The 20,741-nt window shown below is 37.1% G+C and overlaps 1 pseudogene; it reads right to left on the bottom strand.

Annotated features, from left to right (window-relative positions):
* Positions 1-11,519: 11,519 nt before the first annotated feature.
* On the bottom strand, positions 11,520-19,048 carry LOC149143863 (magnesium-chelatase subunit ChlH, chloroplastic pseudogene; annotated as a pseudogene).
* Positions 19,049-20,741: the final 1,693 nt, after the last annotated feature.

Genomic DNA, 20,741 nt, shown 5'->3' with positions numbered 1-20,741 from the left:
CCAACCGGGCATGTTCATGTATTCTTGTTCCAAGCACATAGTTTCCATTATATTCAAATAAATTGAAATAAACTCAAACCATACCTCATTGGTAGTTCGTCAATAAGGTACACTTGCAATCCTGTTTGCTTCTTATCACAACAAGTCAAACTAACTATTTGATCAAAACATAACATATAAACATATCACATCTGGTTAGCTTAAAACATAACCATCAATCAACATCATAAATCACATGTAACCATCATAAACTAGAATCATAGATCATATGCATAATAAAAATAAAGTAAAATACTGATACTTACCCTTTAATCAATCCTTAGCTTCTATCTTTGTCTTTATTCCATATGCATTCTAGATTAGTTGACACACCTGACAATCACCCAGTGCCTTATCCTCAACCATGTGCATGTACACATAATGTGCATCACACACATACAATCACACACTACATACAACACCATGCAATACATGCACCTACACCCGACATACAACAGATACACCTACACTCGGTGTACAACACAACACAAATTCGTATATGGAGTGTAAAACAATGAATGCATATGTCACGATACCATGACTACACAATGCATATATATAGTATCACATGCCCCCAACACAACATGTACGACATGTACTCAATCCCACATGTACACCAATACCACATGTACAAAGCACCACCTGCACAACATGTGCACAACATCACATGTACATGGCACCACCTACACAACGTGTACACAACGCCACATGTACATTGCACCACTGTACAACATGTACACAATACCACATGTACACAGTACGATGCACATGACAGGTATGCGACACTACATGTACACAAATCCACATGCACAACATGTACACAACACCACTTGCACACAACGCCACTTGTACAACATGTACACAAGACCACTTGTACAAGCATGCACACAACACCATATGTTCATAACGCCACATGTACAACATGCATGTAACACCCCCTGTACATAGCACTGCATATCTAACATGTACATGGCATCATCTGTACACAAAATTGCATATCCAATCATGCACACACCACCATATGCAATATTCACACAACACTATCTGAACCATCCTGTACATAACAATGCATAAACAACATGTACACACACTATATATGCAGAACACCGCATGTGCACACATCATAGATGCAACATGTACAACATATACAACATATGCACAACAGTAGTACCACACATCCAAAACCACACTTTCCTTACCAAGAAACCTTGCTTCCAGTGTCTTATTCATGCTTATCCTAGCATGCCGTAGACCACACAACTTTCACTTTGCTGATGTATCTCTCAGTATAACCTGTCCATAACATAAGCATACACTTAATACAAGCATACAATATAAATCTATATTCACATGATATTGACCTCATATATTTGTCATGACAACTCTTCCCACTTGATTCCTCATAGCTAGGAACTTCTTCATGCCATTCACTTGCATTAGCAATCATTAAGCCACAAGAACGATTCTTGATGATCTGTTAGATAGTGACATAGATATATGGATACATACATACATATATGTAAACATTAGCATAAACAATCATGATCCTATCAGACAACGATATGCATACATACATATATACACATAAATGTTAGCATTAATAATCATGATCCATGATGGCCCTTTCAAACATGACATACATACACACCTACATGTATACATATATAAAAATCAGTATAATCATGATCATAACATAATTACGAGTTATAAAGGTCAAGGGTTAAAAGAACTTCCTTTATTCATGCAACACATGCACAACATTAAGAACAGTCGTTCCCAACATAGCCAAGGCATATGACGCCTTAGATCCACTTACTTTACCTTTTTGGTTAGCTTTCGCATGACTTTTTTTCCATCATCCATTTACCACAATGGACCCAGCCATTCCAACCAACTGTCATAGTCTTACCTTCCGCTACGCTTACTCATGCACAAAGCTTCATCTGTGTCTTACATTACCTGTTGGGTACCACACAGCTCTCCCCGAGCTCCATTAACTTTCCTCTTTCCCAACCAATTCCCAAGACTCAAAACAATAAAATGCAAGAACGGAAACAACAACAAGAAGACCATGAAAACCAAAATCAATACGACACCGCAACAAAGTGGCATGGATATGCACCAAACACAAGTAAAATCACAAATCAAGTGCAACAATCGCAAAAGACCAAAATCACAAGACTAACCACATACACCATGACTCAATCCCCATGGTTCCCAAGGAAAGCTCAAGCATAGCCTTCTTCAAAATTTCATGGAAATTTCTTTGCCATGCAATCCCCTGCATCATACAACCATAAACACATAACAGTCAGTGCATAAATAAATATAGCAATACAACAATTACCTCATATTGTTGTGCCAAGCACGTTGGTTGCAACTGAACACACCTACACCATCTCTCAAGGGCTCCAATCCTTTGACAAATCCACCAGCAACTACGTGTTTATGAATATAGCATGTATCCACATAATGTCTGAAAAGATTAAGGTTAAGAAGACTTCCTTTAGGCAAAGCACTCATTCATTTGGAATTAGGGTTTCCAAACATAGCCAAAGGAATTCTTGCCCAATTCCTTTCTTTGACCTTTTTACCTTGTTGTAATCGAGGCTTAGTTATATAAACACATCAACTATTACCTTGTGATGCTAATACCAAGCATGTTTCCTGCAACTACTCACGCATGTCAACCACATGTTCCAAATATCAAGAAAAACATATCTATCAATTTGAAATCAACTTTTACCAAGACTAACAATCATGTCATAATCCCTAGTCAACTCATAGTCATTAGACATAATGCTACAATTGTCAACTACATTCAAGTACATATCAACTGTCTCAACACATATGTTTTATTACAATCTTCTTAAAACAAAATCATTTGAACACATACTCATATTTTACAATTCATCGAACGTTCAACCAAGTTGCAACATACCATGCTGAATAAATTAACTAGACGACATAATCAAACAGTCAAGCACGCAATATATGACATAAGCAAAATCGTACCTTACGGTAACTCAGGGAGGATATCTTGTCTGCACAATCAATCCAAGTTAGCACAATATGACTTCACAACATATCAACTCAAACATAAATCATGATATCCATAACAGTAACTAACTAACATGTTCACATCATAAGCTCATAATTTTTTTTTTTCGATCATGCATAACAATCACATATGTACAATCAGTTTAGATTAGTACGACACCATATCACAAATATGTCATCTCCTACATGAATATCATAACCATAACCATATGCATAGGTAAAACCATGTTAACGCAATACATATAGCATCAATATCTTCAATGCAATGAACATAACCATCACGCATATGACCAATCCAAATTACAACATCAATATTTCAATGAAATAACCCTAATCATCAAGTTAATAACATATAACAACAATAAGTTATATATCATGCTCATCAACAACATATAACCTAATCATCAAGTTATCTAACATAAAACGACAATAGCAATGCATACAACCATATGTTACCATCATTCTGGACTATATGACTCATGTGCATATGGCTATGATAATCAACTATCATCTATCATGTATGTAACCATAACATCAAAATACATGTACATAAACCCGATGTATATAACCCTAATTCATATAACAATCCTTAACCTATGTACCTGCATTCCAAACATACAAACCTATATGACGACATGCTCTTGCCTCAATGTCCAATGCTGCAACTTCACTTTGATTATCGACATCTCCTACTTTACCTCATTCAAGACATTAGCATCATAACATACCAATAGCACCATGATGACCTAAATTGCATAGCATGACTTCACAAGGCATGTTTGACCTACTATTCATGCATAATTATAACCAAGACCATACATGCATAACAAATACAAATAGACATAAAACACATGAGTAAAAAACCATATACACATCCTTCTAGTTAGATTCTAGACATCAATGCATGACCATATCAACTTCACAAACCATGACCTCATGCATGACAACAACCATTACTCCACTGTACACAATTTCCCCATGCAACCATCAACATGCATAAGCAATGCATAATCAACTACACATACACATGAACGCATGTAGTCGAGCATAAGCGATCAATACTTGTAACCAATCTACAAGATTGATGCATGTAACCAAACATACAAGAATGCAACCTAAAATACAAGGATGTAATCAAGTGACATATAAAAATATGTAACCAGTCATATACTCATGACGATGCATTCCACAAAATCGACATCAAATTCCTCATGACAACCTTACCACGACCATGATCAACATTATGCAATGCAACAAGCACATGGAATGCAAGTGTAAGAGACACACATGAAACTGACATGCATGCATGACCAACATACATTGCCCATCTAGTCTGAGGGGTGAACCATGCTTTGATACCAATTTGTAACACCCCTCCTCCCACATCTACCAAAGTAACTAGCCAACCAGGGTAAACATGCAATGAGAGGCTACTATGATTGGATTCAACCTCCTAAGTGACCTTAAGGAAGTGGAATTGATGAAAACATCACACATAATCATCCAACATCAGCTTTAGGACCCACAAAAACCAATCCAATAATTCATACAACTTTCCCTTGGATCCTACTGAAGTTTTGACCATATTAGGCCTTAGCTGCTCTCATGCTATAGGCATGACAGTGTCTAGAAACCCAAAGTTTCTCTCACAGGCTTATGTGCTAGCGTCCAAGGACCCAATTTTCCAGTTCTGTGCCAGTGACCCCAAGTTTTAAGCCACTTTTTCAGGCCCAGAACGAAAATCATTTCCCATAATGGAGTGATACATTAATATCAGTAAAAGAACATGAAAACAATGATGCCAAATCGATAAGTTGAACAAGACTTTAACCAGACCCCTATTAGCCATGATAGGAATTTCGTCAAACATATCATCAATATGTAACCTACAGGTGTAAACAACATAAGTAAGTGTAGGGATCTCATACTTATCTGAGAATTGCTATGAACCGATGTTATTTCATGTCATTTGCTGAATTATCATCTATTAGGCCATAGATACATTATCCATTCATTTACAAGTAAAAACATGCTAAGAGCCATACATAGTTGCTGTCATAAAACATACATATAACCAGCATAATATGGACAAAAATATCATAAACATATCAGCCATAAAATCCACATATACATTAGTACATTTACACATGAAAATTAAGGGAATGAATTTCTCATTAATGAATACAATAAACCAACTAGAGATGGGACTACCACGTTCCACCCAATGATAGATTGGCTAATCCAAGTCTCGCTTCAACAAATCACCCTCGTACCATATTCCAAGCATGAATGTGGGACTCATAGAATGCACCAAAAAACACCAACAAGCATGTACGCCACCAGATTTCTTCGCCTACACCGTGAGGAATTTGAGTGCCTCCTAGTCTCTCAAGCTTTACCATAATCCACAGTTCTATCCAAGGATCACTAGGCCCTACATCGAGACACACTCTCTAGGATTTACCATGCATCCCATCTTGGGACTACTAGGTACAATGGAGAGAAATCCACCTCTTGGTTTTACCATATATCCCACCATTTAGCGGTAAGGATTCCTAGGCCCATCGAGGCACACAATCTGGATTTACCGCAACCCGTAGTCCAGTTCAAGGGTTACTAGGCCGATGGCTTTACCGTGATCCACAATTCGGTTTAGGGACCACTAGGCCACGTGTTTATCAGTTCAGAGATCCACCTCACTCAACTTCGAATCAATTCGTCCATCCCACATTAACTGAATATGAGAAACCCATGCTATCAGGAAATGGAAAGGCTAGGCTGGAGAACACTGTCACACTTGGAAAAACCCATGGCATGATAGAAAAGAACCACGTGCAATACCATGCATGCCAAATCTAGCAAGGAAAATACACATGCAAGTCGATATTTGCAATGAAGCCTATTGTAGCTGCTTGATGATGCCCTTCCTTGCTTGATCTTTGCTTCCTCTTGCCTTCTCTTCCTTTCTTGCTCCAATGCCAAAGTGCTCCAAGAAAAATCTAAGTGTCCAAGAGTGAGAGAGAGAGAGAGAAAATAGAAGAGAAATCCAAAGCTGAACTAATCAAGCCTGCCACTGATCCTCAGAAGCCTTTTTTTATCAATGAGGCCTCTATTTTCTTCATTTTCCATCATTTTCCTTCAATTTCCTCCTCACATGCAACCTGTGACCTTTCACATTCCTTTTCTCCTAATTTCCATTATTTTATAAATAAATGTGCCAAAAATGTCATTTTTCCTTTCCAAAGCCTTAGCCATTGCCTTTGCTAATTTCCTTAGCCATAAACAACCCAATGAACACCCATACTAGGATTTCTTGCCCAACTTTTAGCTTGGAATACATGTCCCATCAACCGTGGTCTTATATATTTTTACATGGAACTTTTACCAAGGCTATTACACCTTTATAAGGAAGAATGTGGATAGAAGTCTCTACTACTTTAGATTGCTCGACATTGACTGGCAGAGTAGAGGATGGGGGTGGAAGAGTAGGTGACTTTGTTGCAAAAGAAGTAATATATATAGGTGGATTTGAAAAGTGTGGTATCATAGATGATAGATTTGCAGTGTTTGCACCATCTTTGGAAAATTGAGGTAACAATGTATCAAGACAACCTTCTTGAGCTCTTTGAGTTATGCTCTGATTCTCTATGACATCAGGCCAACCAAATTCTTTGAATGTTTCAATGGGACACTTCCCATGCTGTCTGAATGCTTTCTGAAGCCAATTCCAGGGATTCCATTGACAACATGAACATATAGCTGCTCTAAATTCCTTCTATCAACTAGTGGATCAAATTGGCAAGATCCTAATCAACTGCAATGAAGAGAAAAATTAAGAGTCTAGAAGATCCATCACTATCTTCTAGTTTTTTTAATTATTCCATCATATTATCAAGATCGTCCTCAGAAGTAACAAAAACAAGAGCATCAAGATCCTCAGCAGGTAGTTGATACTTCAAAATAAGGTACATGCCATAAATGTCTCTAATCTTGTGCATAAGTTCCTCATTGCTAATATCCTTATTCACATGGATGATCTAGGTCTCACCCCCCACATACCTAAGCTTCCCATCACTTGGCCTGGGTAGGATTGTTCCTCCAAATATGCACATGAACATTAACTTCCATGAGGGAAAATCATTTTATGTCCTTGAAAGGTAAGTTTATATGTGGAGTTTGAAGACATTTGTTGAAGTCTAGTTTGCTTAGAAGAATGAGCAACCAATCCTCTATCCAGTTGATACATACCATCATCAAAATAGTGGGAATTTTTTATTTCTTGGATATATTCAACATATGTAGGATTCAAGTTTCTCCCAAAGTCACCAATTTACCTTTGTTTGTTTCCCACATAGATATTTCACAATTGCTACCTGAATCTATTCGACTTATGCCAAGTAGGTATGTTATATCATCATAAACATAGGGGTTAGCCTCAGGAAAATTTACCTTCAGAACTGCTACCTTTCCAAATCTAGAGCCCTTTTTGATCCTTGATCATCCCTATGAAAATTCTAGAGAAAATTCCTCATTTAGTATAAAATAAATGGCAGCCCAACATAGAGCATACTATAGCACATATTTTAAAGTATGATTTGAACTTCTACTAAATGAATTCAAAGAAATTTCCCTAAACAATTTGTTTGAAAAAGTCACTATAAATCGAGATAAAAGTACCTTGTGATGTCATAAAATAGTAACGCTCCAACCACTCCTTTGTAATATGATCTTGTAATAGATAGAAATGACTCTTGTCCGACCTGCAAGATGCCAAAAGAAATGTTTTGCCAATGCCTATGTAGTTTTCAACAAGGGATATGTCATTGTGAATTAGTAAGATTGCAGTTAAGAAGGCATCATACAGACAATCACGACAAGGTGGACCCAAAAGCAACCATTTTTGCATATCCAACTGATGGTTGAAACTGCAGGGAGAAAAAATTTCTTTAACAAAGTTATTATTAAAACTAGGAAAAATTCACTTATTAATCACCTTGTGGATAAATGTATATTCCAAACTGAAACTATCAAGATGGATGGATTTGTTGTGTATAACACAAATATATAGCAATATTCCTCCCAAATTTTCTTTTTGCATTATCCTACCCACTACAACAGAAACTAGCAAATATGTTATAAATCTCTAATCATAAACAACGACAAAGTACACACTTGTTGATAAGGAAAATGTATGTTTTAAAGAGTTATCAGGTTGTCTTGCAATATAACGTATTGTAACATTTCCATGGACTATTTTGTTTTCAATCCATTCTAGAGATTTCCTTGGCTTCAGTTTGCAAAGACATTCTTTTGATAAGTCCATCCATAGCTAAGTTCTCTTGCCACTCAAACACCGCCAAGAAGTGAATATAATGAATATGCAAGTAAATTTCCCTTTTTAACATTATAGCAAGAACTAGTGAATCATGCATGCAATATTTCCTAAACAGATCCAAATTGTATGCACAACGTTGAAGCTTTTAATTTTTTTATGGTTGCCTTGTCCAACATTATCCATAAAGAAAAGTTGCATGTCATACTTCAGTGGACAGTTTTGACTAGTAATTGTGCAATGTGCATCAATATGCATTGCTTGCTAAGTTTTCTTGACTCCTAACTCAGGAATGGCTTGTAACAAGACAAATTCCTTACTAAGTTGTCATGACTCCTAAATCAGCAAGCAATGGTTTGTAACCAAACAAATTTAAAATGAACTTATTGATAGAGCCTACATCTAGAATGAAGAGGCCTGCTCATATAGGTTTTTCTATGCATCAAAAGGACACATTGGCAGAGGTGTTCAAACCTTCAGGTGCAACATAAGAAGCATCTGAAAACATTAGCACCAGAGGAATATGAATAGTATCATGCCCACTTACAATGTAAGAAATCCATAAAATAAAGGACCATTTCAACTTTCATTTGCTCATCCTCTTCTGTAACAAAAATGCTATAAAACGCACCTTGCCAATTTGAATTTTGTATTCATTTTTCCATTCGCTCTCTATTGGTACCTATTGAACATAAGTAGAGTTAGAAAGTGAGAATAAATATAGTTTAGGCATTTTATTTTCCAAATTTTACTCCCTTTCATTGAATGTCTTGTCCCACTAACTATATCAGGCCATTTCTAGACACAAACACATTTATCTTTATCTAAACATACATGCACATACCACTGACTTGTCAAAACATAATTTTCAAAAATATTTACCAATGAACTCCTTGAGTGTCTCACACTTTCAGAATAAAAACTCATTCGACAAAATTAGGTTCTTCCAGTTGAATGGAACTTGGAAGGGATATCTATTAGAAAATTTCACTCTATTTCTCATAGAAAATTGCTATAAGGCTTTTCCACCAAAAAAAAATTATTTCACAAAAGTCGCTTAAGGGGTTGACTAAACACCAAGCCACAACACAACACGACCACGAAGAAAAATGGGAAACAAAAGTAGAAACTACTTAGATCAACGCACATGGCTCCATGAATTAATTCAATTTCTTTATAACATAAGACATAACTATACATTATGATTAACAATCAACCTGTAAGCCTTTATTAAGAAGAATGTGGATAGAAGTCTCCGCTACTTCAGATTGTTGGACACTAACTGACATAGTAGAGGATGGTGGTGGAAGAGTAGGTGACTTGGTTTCAAAAGAAGCAGTAGATATAGGTGGCTTTGAAAAGTGTGGTATCATACATGACAGATTTGCAGTATTCACACCATCTTTGGAAAATTGAGGTAGCAATGTATCAAGACAACCTTCTTGAGCTCTTTGAGTAATGCTCTGATTCTCTGTGACATCCAACCCAACCAAATTCTCTGAGTGTTGCAATGGGATACTTCCCATGCTGTCTGAATTCTTTCTAAATCCAATTCCATGGATTCCATTGACAACATGAACATATAGCTGCTCTAAATTCCTTGTATCAACTAGTGCATCAAATTGGTAAGATCCTGGTCAATTGAAATGAAGAGAAAGATTCAAAGTCTAGAATATCCATCACTATATTCTAGTTTGTTGTATTCTTCCATCATTTTATCAAGGTCCTCAACAGAGGTAACAAAAATAAGAGCATCGATATCCTCACCAGGTAGTTGATACTTTAGAATAAGAGCCAAGCCATAAATGTCTCTAATCTTGTGCATAAGTTCCTCATAGCTAATATCCTTATTCACATTGATGATGCGAGTCTCGCCCCCCACATACTTGATCTTCCCATCACTTGGCCTAGGTAGGATTGTTCCTCCAAATATGCACATGAACATTACCTTCCATGAGGGAGAATCATTTGATGTCCCTGAAAGGTAAGATTGATATGTGGAGTATGAAGACATTTGCTGAAGTCTAGTTTTCCGAGAAGAATGAGCAACCAATCCTCTATCCAGTTGATACATACCATCATCAACATAGTGGGAAGTTTGCATTTCTTGGACAAATTCAACATATATAGGATTCAAGTTGCTCCCAAAATCACTCAAGTTTCCTTTGTTTGTTTCCCACATAGAAATTTTAGAATTGATACCTGAATTTGTTCGACCTATGCCAAGTATGCATGTTATATCCTCATAAACATAGGGGTTAGCCTTAGGAAAATTTACCTTTAGAACCGATACCTTCCAAATCTATATCCCTTTTGGATCCTTGATGCTTCCTATGAAAATTCCATATAAAATTCCTCACCAGTTTACAAGGAGTGATTTGCAATGCACATTCCTCCATTTGGTTTAATTAAATATTATATGACTTAAATTTGATGGAATAAAGTTTGACTCACATGCTATCCCCTGCCTTGATTGTAAAAATGCCTCATTTGTGATAGTTTGGGGTCTACAACCATCCTTCCTGTAAACATTGGTGTTTTTAGCTGGCCTCTCCACTTTTTCATCCATCTCAATAATCTTTTCTCGATGGAGTAAATCTTGTTGCCTTGTAATGGGCATGGCAAAATTTTCTCAATTATAAAAATAAGAATCACGACCACGCTATGTGTTTCTTAGATAAATGAATAACAAAAGTAACTACTCCATTTCCATTTGTTCCCTCCAAGTCATTTCAATAGAGCTAAATATGTAAGGAAACCTCAAATCCCTTGTATTAAACTTTGATCAATGTCCAAAGATAATCTATCTAGATGAAAGTCCTCTCAAAACTAAAATATATCTAGATGAAAGTCCTCTCAAAACTAAAACTTCAACTTTGCTTCATGTTTAATTATTTACAAACCATATCACTCTTGAACTCACTCTCCACATAAAACTCCAATCTGAGTATCAAATACTTATAAGAGGACACCAAGCTATGTGTCTAGGGAAATGACTCAGACAAATTTTGGCAACTGAGGCACTGCAGAACCGAGACGTTTTCATTTATGGAAAAGTTTAGATAGATAAAGAAAGATAAAACTTATATTATGAGAACACATTATAAAAAATGATTAATGGCTCTGTTTGGTGCATCATGATCAGGAACATTTGATTAAGTATGTTGTCAAGGTTCCATTGTTTAGCAGTACTAATGATAGTGTTGACTATCTGTGTGCCTCTTCCACTGTCCTTTAGTGACTGGGATGAAGCTATAAGTTCACTCAATTGTTTTAAACCTTTGTATAAGTCAAAATTCTCTGTTGGAGGTGTTAGGGAACTTGTATTGGCATAATTGCAACGTTTGGCTATAGTAGCTTCAGAAGGATTGTTTGCAACATAGTAGTATATGTTGGGGATATTTCCTATCAAACTGTCTGGGTAACACACATCACTCATCCCCACTTGCTTTCCAAGCATAAATTCTAAGGATCCATGAGTTCCAAAATGCAAGACATCACTGGCCTTAAAGATTTCATCCAAAAATGAGTAATAAGAAATGAATCCATGGTGTGGACTTGTCGATTTTGTGAAAAGAAGCCTCATTGGATTGCCTTCATATCCAAAAGTTGGTTGCACTCCAATGAAAATATTTCCAGAAATTTTTCCATATACAATTAGGTTCTCCCCATCAGAATTAAGGTTCATTGGGGCTTGCCCTAGTTTTCTTCCAAAGCCTTAGCATAAGGTGTGAGCTGTTGGTACTCTCTCACATTCATTTTGTAAGAAATATTAAGATTTGGGATGTTGAACTTAGCTTCTTCATCATGAATTGTGTCTTCAATAAATGCTTCAAAATTATATGACAAACCTTCTATATTAGAGCTGTGTTTCTTTAGTTCTTGTAATACACTGAAAATTGAAGAGAACAAGAGGTAGGTTGCAGTGCCAACATTGCGTTTGTCGGGTGGGAAGGAAAATTCTATTATAGCTATTTTCTTATCCTCCTGAAAATATGTAATTAATAATATATTGCATTAGTGAAGGCTATCGTTACAACTAACTTTAATTATCTCATCATGTTGTAACATGAAAAATAAATTAAAATGCCATTTTGACATGATCACCTTTGTTAATCTCTTTAGATAAGCCTACTTGATAGCCCTTATAAAAATATGTTAAAAATCTTATGAAGTGTGTGGGACTTACCTACACATCAATATAAAGAAGTTAGAAACAAATTTTTATAGCCACTTCGAAAGAACCTTGCAATGGGTAGAGAGAAACTTTGATCCTACATATTTGTATGGTACCATGGCCTTGTTTTGGTATTCTAACATTGATGTAATGATAATATGGGTTTCAAAACAAGGTTAACAATTTCAGAGAGATTAGATTGTCATGAGATTATCTAGTTGATGAACTTGCTGAAACAATGTTTAGAAAAACAATAAAACCTACGTGTTCTTACATCTCAACTTGAGAAAAAAATTGGCTCCAAACCACCATCAAGCTCAGGATGAGCAACCTGCAATGTAACTTTAATTGGATGCAATCCCAAAGTGCTAATAATCCATTCTTCTGTAGTCTAGAACACTAGTGGAAACACCACAATGTAGGGAACATCAAGCTTGGACAAAGCTTTTATAGCACGAGGATGATCCTATCTAGTAGGTCCACCCACAAGTGCAAACCCAGTCAAGGAAACCACAACAACTACAAGAGATTTCTTTTTTATTGGATCATACAAGAAACACTCCACTAATATTAATAGTCTTACCAAAATTGGTTGGACTACTAATAGTACATTAATAGTCTTAATATTAAGGCCAATATTAATAGTTCAACCAATTGTCTTACCAACAGTACAATGATGAAGATGTGTATTCTTCTGAAATTGGTATTTCATCTCTATGGAGTAGTTCTAATTTCAGCTTAGGAGGTGGTGCTACAAATCTGATTGGTTATTCCTGTTGATAAAGAATTAAAGGTCCATTTAGAAAAAAAAACTCCCATCATTAAAATGCCAATGCGAGAAGCTTCTAACGACTAAACAAGGATGGTTGATGAGGTGCAAAGCATGTTGTCTTCATGTAGAGTAGGCATGGGAGGAGCAATCTATTGGTATCAGGGATTGAATCCCATGGCTTGTTGAAAATTATATGAATGGCCATGCTATTACCCCTAGCCATCTTGTCATTCATTATCACTATTTTTCTACAAGTAGAGATGTTGTTAGTGTTGTGAAATGTTAACTAGACTTGAGTAATGTTTAGAAAATAGCTCTTCAATGACTTCTAATAATGCAATAGCAGATTGGGCATGAAATGCTACTTGAATTCTAGGTTCAATAGTAAGTGTTGTTCAAGGAATTGTCAAATGTGCAATTTGAGATAGTCTTGCCAACAATACAATGATGAAGATGTGTATTCTTTTGAACTTGGTATTTCATCTCTATGGAGTAATTTGGATTTCAACCTAGGAGGTGGTGCTAAAAATATGATTGGTTATTCATGTTGACAAAGAATTTAAAGGTCCATTTAGAAAAAAGAAACTCCCATCATTAAAATGCCAATGTGAGAAGCTTCTAGCAGCTAAAAAAGGATGGTTGATGAGGTGCAGAGCATGTTGTCTTCACGTAGAGCAGGCATGGGAGGAAGATCTGTTGGTGTCAGGGATTGAATCTCGTGGCTTGTTGACAATTATATGAATGACCATGCTATTACCCCTAGCCATCCTGCCATTCATTATCACTATTTTGCTACAAATAGAGATGTTGTTAGTGTTGTGAAGTGTTAACTAAACTTGAGTAATGTTTAGAAAATAGGTCTTCAATGACTTATAATAATGCAATAGAATATTGGGCATGAAATGCTACTTGAATTCTGGTTTCAGTAGAAAGTGTTGTTCAAGGAATTGTCAAATGTGCAATTTGAGATAGTCTTGACAATAATACAATGATGAAGATGTGTATTCTTCTGAACTTGGTATTTCATCTCTATGGAGTAGTTTTGATTTCAGCCTAGGAGGTGGTGCTACAAATCTGATTGGTTATTCCTGTTGACAAAGAATTCAAAGGTCCATTTAGAAAAAAAAACTCCCATCATTAAAATTCCAATGTGAGAAGCTTCTAGCAGCTAAACAAGGATGGTTGATGAGGTGCAGAGCATGTCGTCTTCATGTAGAGAAGGCATGGGAGGAAGATCTGTTGGTGTCAGGGATTGAATCCCATGGCTTGTTGACAATTATATGAATGGCCATGCTATTACCCATAGCCATAGCATCATTCATTATCACTATTTTTCTACAAGTAGAGATGTTGTTAGTGTTATGAAATGTTAACTAGACTTGAGTAATGTTCATAAAATAGATCTTCAATGACTTCTAATAATACAATAGTAGATTGGGCATGAAATGATACTTGAATTCTGGGTTCAGTAACAAGTGCTCTTCAAGGCATTGTCAAATGTGCAAAGGAAGTTCTGGACCTAATTGGTGTTATAGATGCAACTGGTCAAGGCAAAGCTATGAAGTCTAAGCATGTGATTAAAAGTGAGGAAGAGTATAAGAAAATTCATGTTGTTTCTTTTTGAACAGGCACCTTAAAACATTCAAATTTGCAAGGTAGAGAGGTTAATTCTCAGTTTCTTATGAGTGAATATGAAAAGGGATTTCTTAGTTCCAAACTATTGATAATCATGAATTGAATCCAAAACTAATGATTTAAAAACATATTTTTGAGTGCAAAACTTGAAGAAAGCTTTGCAACTCAAGAGATTTGATTCCCACTAGGTAGATCTAGAGTTAAGATGGATCTATGTTGGTTTTAGATTAGTTTATGCATTCAAATGTCTCCTTCAACAAAAGTTGAATGTAATTGGCATCACATGGGCACTAAGAATATTAAGATGTCAGTTATTTTAATCAAAAACTTCAGAATCCTGTGTTTGGTTATGAGTCATCAAGAATTTCAGTTATGCCCCAAGTTGAAGGAAGGGGGTTCTTCTAGTGACATAAATATAATGAAAAAGAGGGTCTTTAAATCAATAATACTAATAGAAATCTATAATGTGCAAACCAAGGAAGATGTAGAGGATGTAACTAGGGTGTATTATGTGGCTAATGGCATTGCTTCCAATTCCACCCATTCTTCTTAAGGCTTATTATATTGAGATGTTTAGAAAATTGATAATTTTTTATCCAATATTTTTACTCCCAAGTGACCACAAACTAAGGACATACTTGAAGGAGAGGTGGCTAGGATGGAGAAGATGGTGCAAATATTAGGTGAACTTAAGTAAGGATAGAGTGCCCCATTCTATCAGTCGATGTGTGCTCGATTGAATACTGAATACAATAGACTCCATTTAGACCACCAAAGCAAGAGAAGGGCATAGGGAATGAGTTCAAACATAATTGTTGATGATACATGTTTTTGAGCAACTCCTCAACCATGGATTTTGTAGGAATACAATACATATTTTAAAGTAAAAATTTGACTAGGTAAAGAGTCAACGTTGTTGGGTCAAAAGTAGTGGTTTTGGGTCCATGGTTTTGTGTGTGGATTACATGTAATGAAGCGTTTAAAAGGCATGGAAAAACTTCATTGTAATGAACCAAAGAGGTGAGCAATGAAGGCTAAATTTGTCAAATTGGCGGGGTTTTGGCCCAAAGATTAAAAAAATTTCATTAGCTAATTTTTATCGGATTGAGGATTTACAAGGTAAACTTTTTGTGTATTATATTGCTCTAATTTAATTTGTTTTTTCTCTTAGTAAATTGGTTTTCTCTCCAGTTAAATTTAACACATATCTTTGAATGCTTGGCCATATCTATTGAATTCGACCAAACTTGTCAACTTCCATAAAACTGGTAGAAGACCAAAATCAAATGACACTGAAAAATGACTTATGGAGTTATGGCTAGGGATGAAATTAAGCTTGAATCCACAACTCAGCTGGCTAGTCAAAGTTTATTATGTGTCAATAAAATGGTTATATTTATCTATATTATAAATTTTGGAATATTCTAGAAATCAAATAGTAACAAAGTCAATTGTTTCACTTTGTTGTGCTTCTATCAAATATATTTCAAATTTTTAATGGATGAAAATATTATATTTTCTTATTTTAAAGTCTACCATTCTACCACCTACTGCTACTGGACTGCATGAGGGACCTATTCTTCCCAATTAGGAAAAGAATAAGAATATGTGGTCCCTTATTAAAAATATTAGCAAGAGCACTATGATAAAGATAAGAGTGAAATTTCAAATACCTATGACATGTCAGTGAAAATCAAAGATATTTCAAAAGTTTTTGGGTACAACCTCTGGAAGATGGAGTCCAATTTTTCTTTATGTGTTTTCCCAGTTGGTACATGAGGAATGTCTCCAACGAGTATTGAAAATTGTTCTGGTTTAGACTCTAATGAAGTTTACTCCCTTGCTCTAAGTTGAAGAACATGCTTGTAGGTTTTCTACAGAACAACATATGTCACAATTGAAACCTAATACGCTACAACCACAAAATCCCGCAATCTTTTGCTTTCTTGCTGCAAAACAAAAATCTTAGGATATATCGTTGTAATTTGATTTAAAAATTAGGAATCAGAACACCATCAAAAGAGGAGGATTTTCCTGGCACCTAAATATTGACCAAAGAAAGTTTGTCAAAATCATCATAATTGGAACTACTTTTTTTATTTGATTTCTTCAGTGTTATGCAACCAACTCACAAAATAGAAGAAGAGATAGATCAACGACTTCAAAATTGGCCTCTTCGAGGAGGAAACCTCATTTACATTACAAAAATGAACAATTCTTGGATGATTCAAATAAAAAAACCTCCTTTCTATATATAGGAGTCTCAGGGGTCACAATATAATCAGAGTGGACATAACAATAATAATGTAAGGGCACAACAATAAAAATAGTGGGATTTTGTGGGGCACAATAATAACAATATGGGGAATACATGGGCACAAAAATAACAATAAGGGGACTACACTGACAATAACAATGAGGGAATACACTAGTATTATAGGGGCCTAACATGCCCCTCTCCTTCAAAAAAGTGTTGTCCTCAACGCTGAGTAGTTCTGGATGCTTCTGTATAAAATTGTCATTCTCCCATGTGGAATCTTCAACGGGTAAGTTCTTGCACTTGATGAAATACTCTAAAATTGATTCATTTTGTAGCCGTTGAGTTCTTGTTTCCATGTTTGTTTCAGGTTCCAATATGATTTTTCCTTCTTCGTCAAGTTTCGACAATATTGTTTGAACTAGGAGCTTGTCACCTATAACCTTCTGTTGACGGTGTTGGACCAACCAACATCAAGGGATCTCCCCAGTTTGAAGTCACAACTAGACCTCACATCGTTTGGTGTAGAAGTCCCATCTGGTACAATGGCCTAGTTTCCATTATCTTAAAGATATGCCTTAGCTCTTGCTTGTCAACATGTGAGAGTGGTCTTCTTTGTCTTTGAACAACGAGGTTCGCATGCCTGGTGAGCACTAGTGTTACTTGTGTCAAGGTTCTTTCATCGCAGAGGGAGAGGTTGGAGGTGAGTCTCTGGTCGAATGGGAAGAGTCCCAACTCTGTTAGAGATACACACCACACAAGACATGTGTAGCTTCCGGCGGAGCAGTCCACACGAATGCGGCAATCAAAAACAAAAGAGAAGATAACACATACAACACCCAACAGAGTAGTCCACATGAATGCAACGATCGTTATAACAAGTTTATGAGAAAGGTTCTGTCTTGTGTCCGGTGAGGCAACCCACGCAGGAAAGACAACGTTAACAACTCATACAACACATTTTCATAAATAGATATATTAGAGCAACCAAAAGAGTTCAATTGTTTAACACATGTTAAAGCAACATGCATTACAAGTTAGTCTTACAAACAATTAAAATACATGTGTGAAAACGTGTTGACCTGTTAATAGGATTTTGAATTAAGCGAAAGTTCCAAGACACATCGGTACACCATTACATCATTAACCCCGTAGGCGGGGCGTTGGAGCCACTGCTCGCTCCTTAAAGAAAAGATTACAGACTCTCAAGGCTATGTGGAAGGAGACAAGGTGAAAATTCCTTTGCATGTACAAATGAGGGTTATTTATAGCCAAGGGTAAAACTGGCCCTTGTGACTATTCAACTTCCCTCATGACAGTTTAACTTTCATGACTTTTCAACTTTACATGATTCTTCAGATTACAAGTGGGTCTCTTGGACTTCCACGTTACATTACATTGATTGAAAACAATTTGGCCCACAGTAGTGATGTGGCCGACATGACTCATGACATGACTCGACATGATAGTGCTGGTATGTTCATGCTGCCATTAGTGTGTATGTCAAGCTGTAGTGTTGCTGAGTGATGGTTGTCCTCTTGGTGTTTCAAAAATTCACCTCTGCATGGCAAGATGTGCGGAGTCCTTGATGGTTATTGGGTTCACTTGATGTTGCATGTGCGCATTGCTCCTTGCTTGTACTTTGTCATGCTTGACATGTTCGTACATTTGCAAAAATATCTCCTCGCATGTTTGTTCGATTGTCTGTCCGTGAACATATTCTTGCATGTTCGTCCGTTCGTCCGTCCGCGGACACATCTTCACATGGTCTTCCATTCACGAACACATCTCCTTGCATGCATCATTCATTCGTCCGTCGTCGCATCATGTCTATTCATGTACCTATATCTACAATCACTCATGACGAGACGACATCAAATCCATAAACCTCATAGTATACCATGATGAATGGTTGTTCGATTTCACATGCAGGTGACTGGGAGAGAGAACAAGGCTGTGAAACTGCGTGAGGCAAGTTTCAAGATGGGATGTGAGCTGTGGGCACTAATGGTGAGAATTGGGCAGAGGTCACTGGGATACTGAGAAGGACAATCCGGATTAGCAGTGACTGTCTGCAGGATCTGCTCGGCTGGAGGAAAAATCTATGCAATTTATGGAGGGAAGCAATGCGGGCAGCAGAGGGCCTTAGCAGAAAAAACTATGCAATTTCTGGAGGGAAGCAGTGCGGGCAGCAGAGGGCCTTAGCAGCAAAAACTGTGCAATTTCTGGAGGGAGCTAGCTCCAGGTTGTAGGAGGTTTGGCAACAAAAACTGTGCAATTCCTGGAGGGAGCTAGATATGGGCTGCAAGATGGCTTGGTAGCAAAAACTGCATAATTCTTGGAGGGAGCTGATAGCGGGCTGCGGGGTTTCTGGAGACAAAAATTGTGTAGTTGCTTCGAGGTTGGCTTGCTGAACATCTCTGCATAGTTTATGAGCTGAGAAGGATGCTAGGCAGCTGAGGGCTTGCTCATGAAATCTGCACAATTTTCTGGGTGAGAAGCCGACCGAATTACTGGGTGGTTGGCTGGAAAAAATGTGCCATTCCTGAAGGGATACAGGGAAGAGCACTAGGTGTCTGTTTGGCTTGTCTGTGCAATTTAATCAGTCAGCGGAGCTGGAAAGGTCTGTAGCTTCTGCGCAATTTTTGAGGGGAGTGAGTCCCGGGGTGACTGTCAAGTCAAACTCTCTGGTTGACCAGCAGGATTGTTGGTTGACCAGCTTGCGGATAACACAGATTGAAATGACTTATTGGACACTTCTACGCTGTTCTGGGTTATAGTCATTCGAGTCAATTGCAGGGTGGAGGTTTGGCTGTTAGAGGGTGATCTGGTCATCATAACTTTGGTAAAATGACTAAATGTGTGAGTGGATGAATTTGTGCATACACAACCTTGTAACCACACACTCACATGAATTGACGACAAGACTCCTCAAACCATCAAGACAACATATGCTCAAAATGACTGACTGATGGTGCAAGAGACAAGCGCGATGCTTGTGATAGATCGTTGAACAACCGCGACGACACTTGCGCGATAGTGCGTACAACTTCGTGTGTGAGTGTGACGAATGTTTACATAGCGAGCACAACATGTACACATGAAGCGAAGACCTTGTGCATGACCAGAACATGGGTGAAAGCATGACATTGTGTCCAACATGAAAAAAGCTGTCTGTTGAACAGTCAAGCAAGGAGGGTGAAAAGACTTAAGATGAGACCACGGGATGAGCTCGAGTGATTGCAAACATCAAGTAAAAAACCAAGGGAGGCTCTAAAATTGGATGCGGACCAAAATTTTGTAGGGTATTGTAGCCATTACAACACTTGGCGACACACTGGTAGAACTCCAGCTTCTCTGTTTTGGTTCATTGACAACACAGGGCCTTGGTCTTTCCAGGGAGTATTGAATTGCTATGCGGGTTACTTCAGCTTCCCCACTTACCCTAGACATGGTTCACATTTTGCCA

The sequence above is a fragment of the Pinus tabuliformis genome, chromosome X (genome assembly GCF_031772625.1).
Source record: "Pinus tabuliformis cultivar Carrire ecotype Pingquan chromosome X, CPIR1, whole genome shotgun sequence".
Taxonomy (NCBI): Eukaryota; Viridiplantae; Streptophyta; class Pinopsida; order Pinales; family Pinaceae; genus Pinus; species Pinus tabuliformis.
The sequence above is the reverse complement of the archived record's forward strand: the minus strand, read 5'-3'. Positions and strand labels throughout refer to the sequence as shown.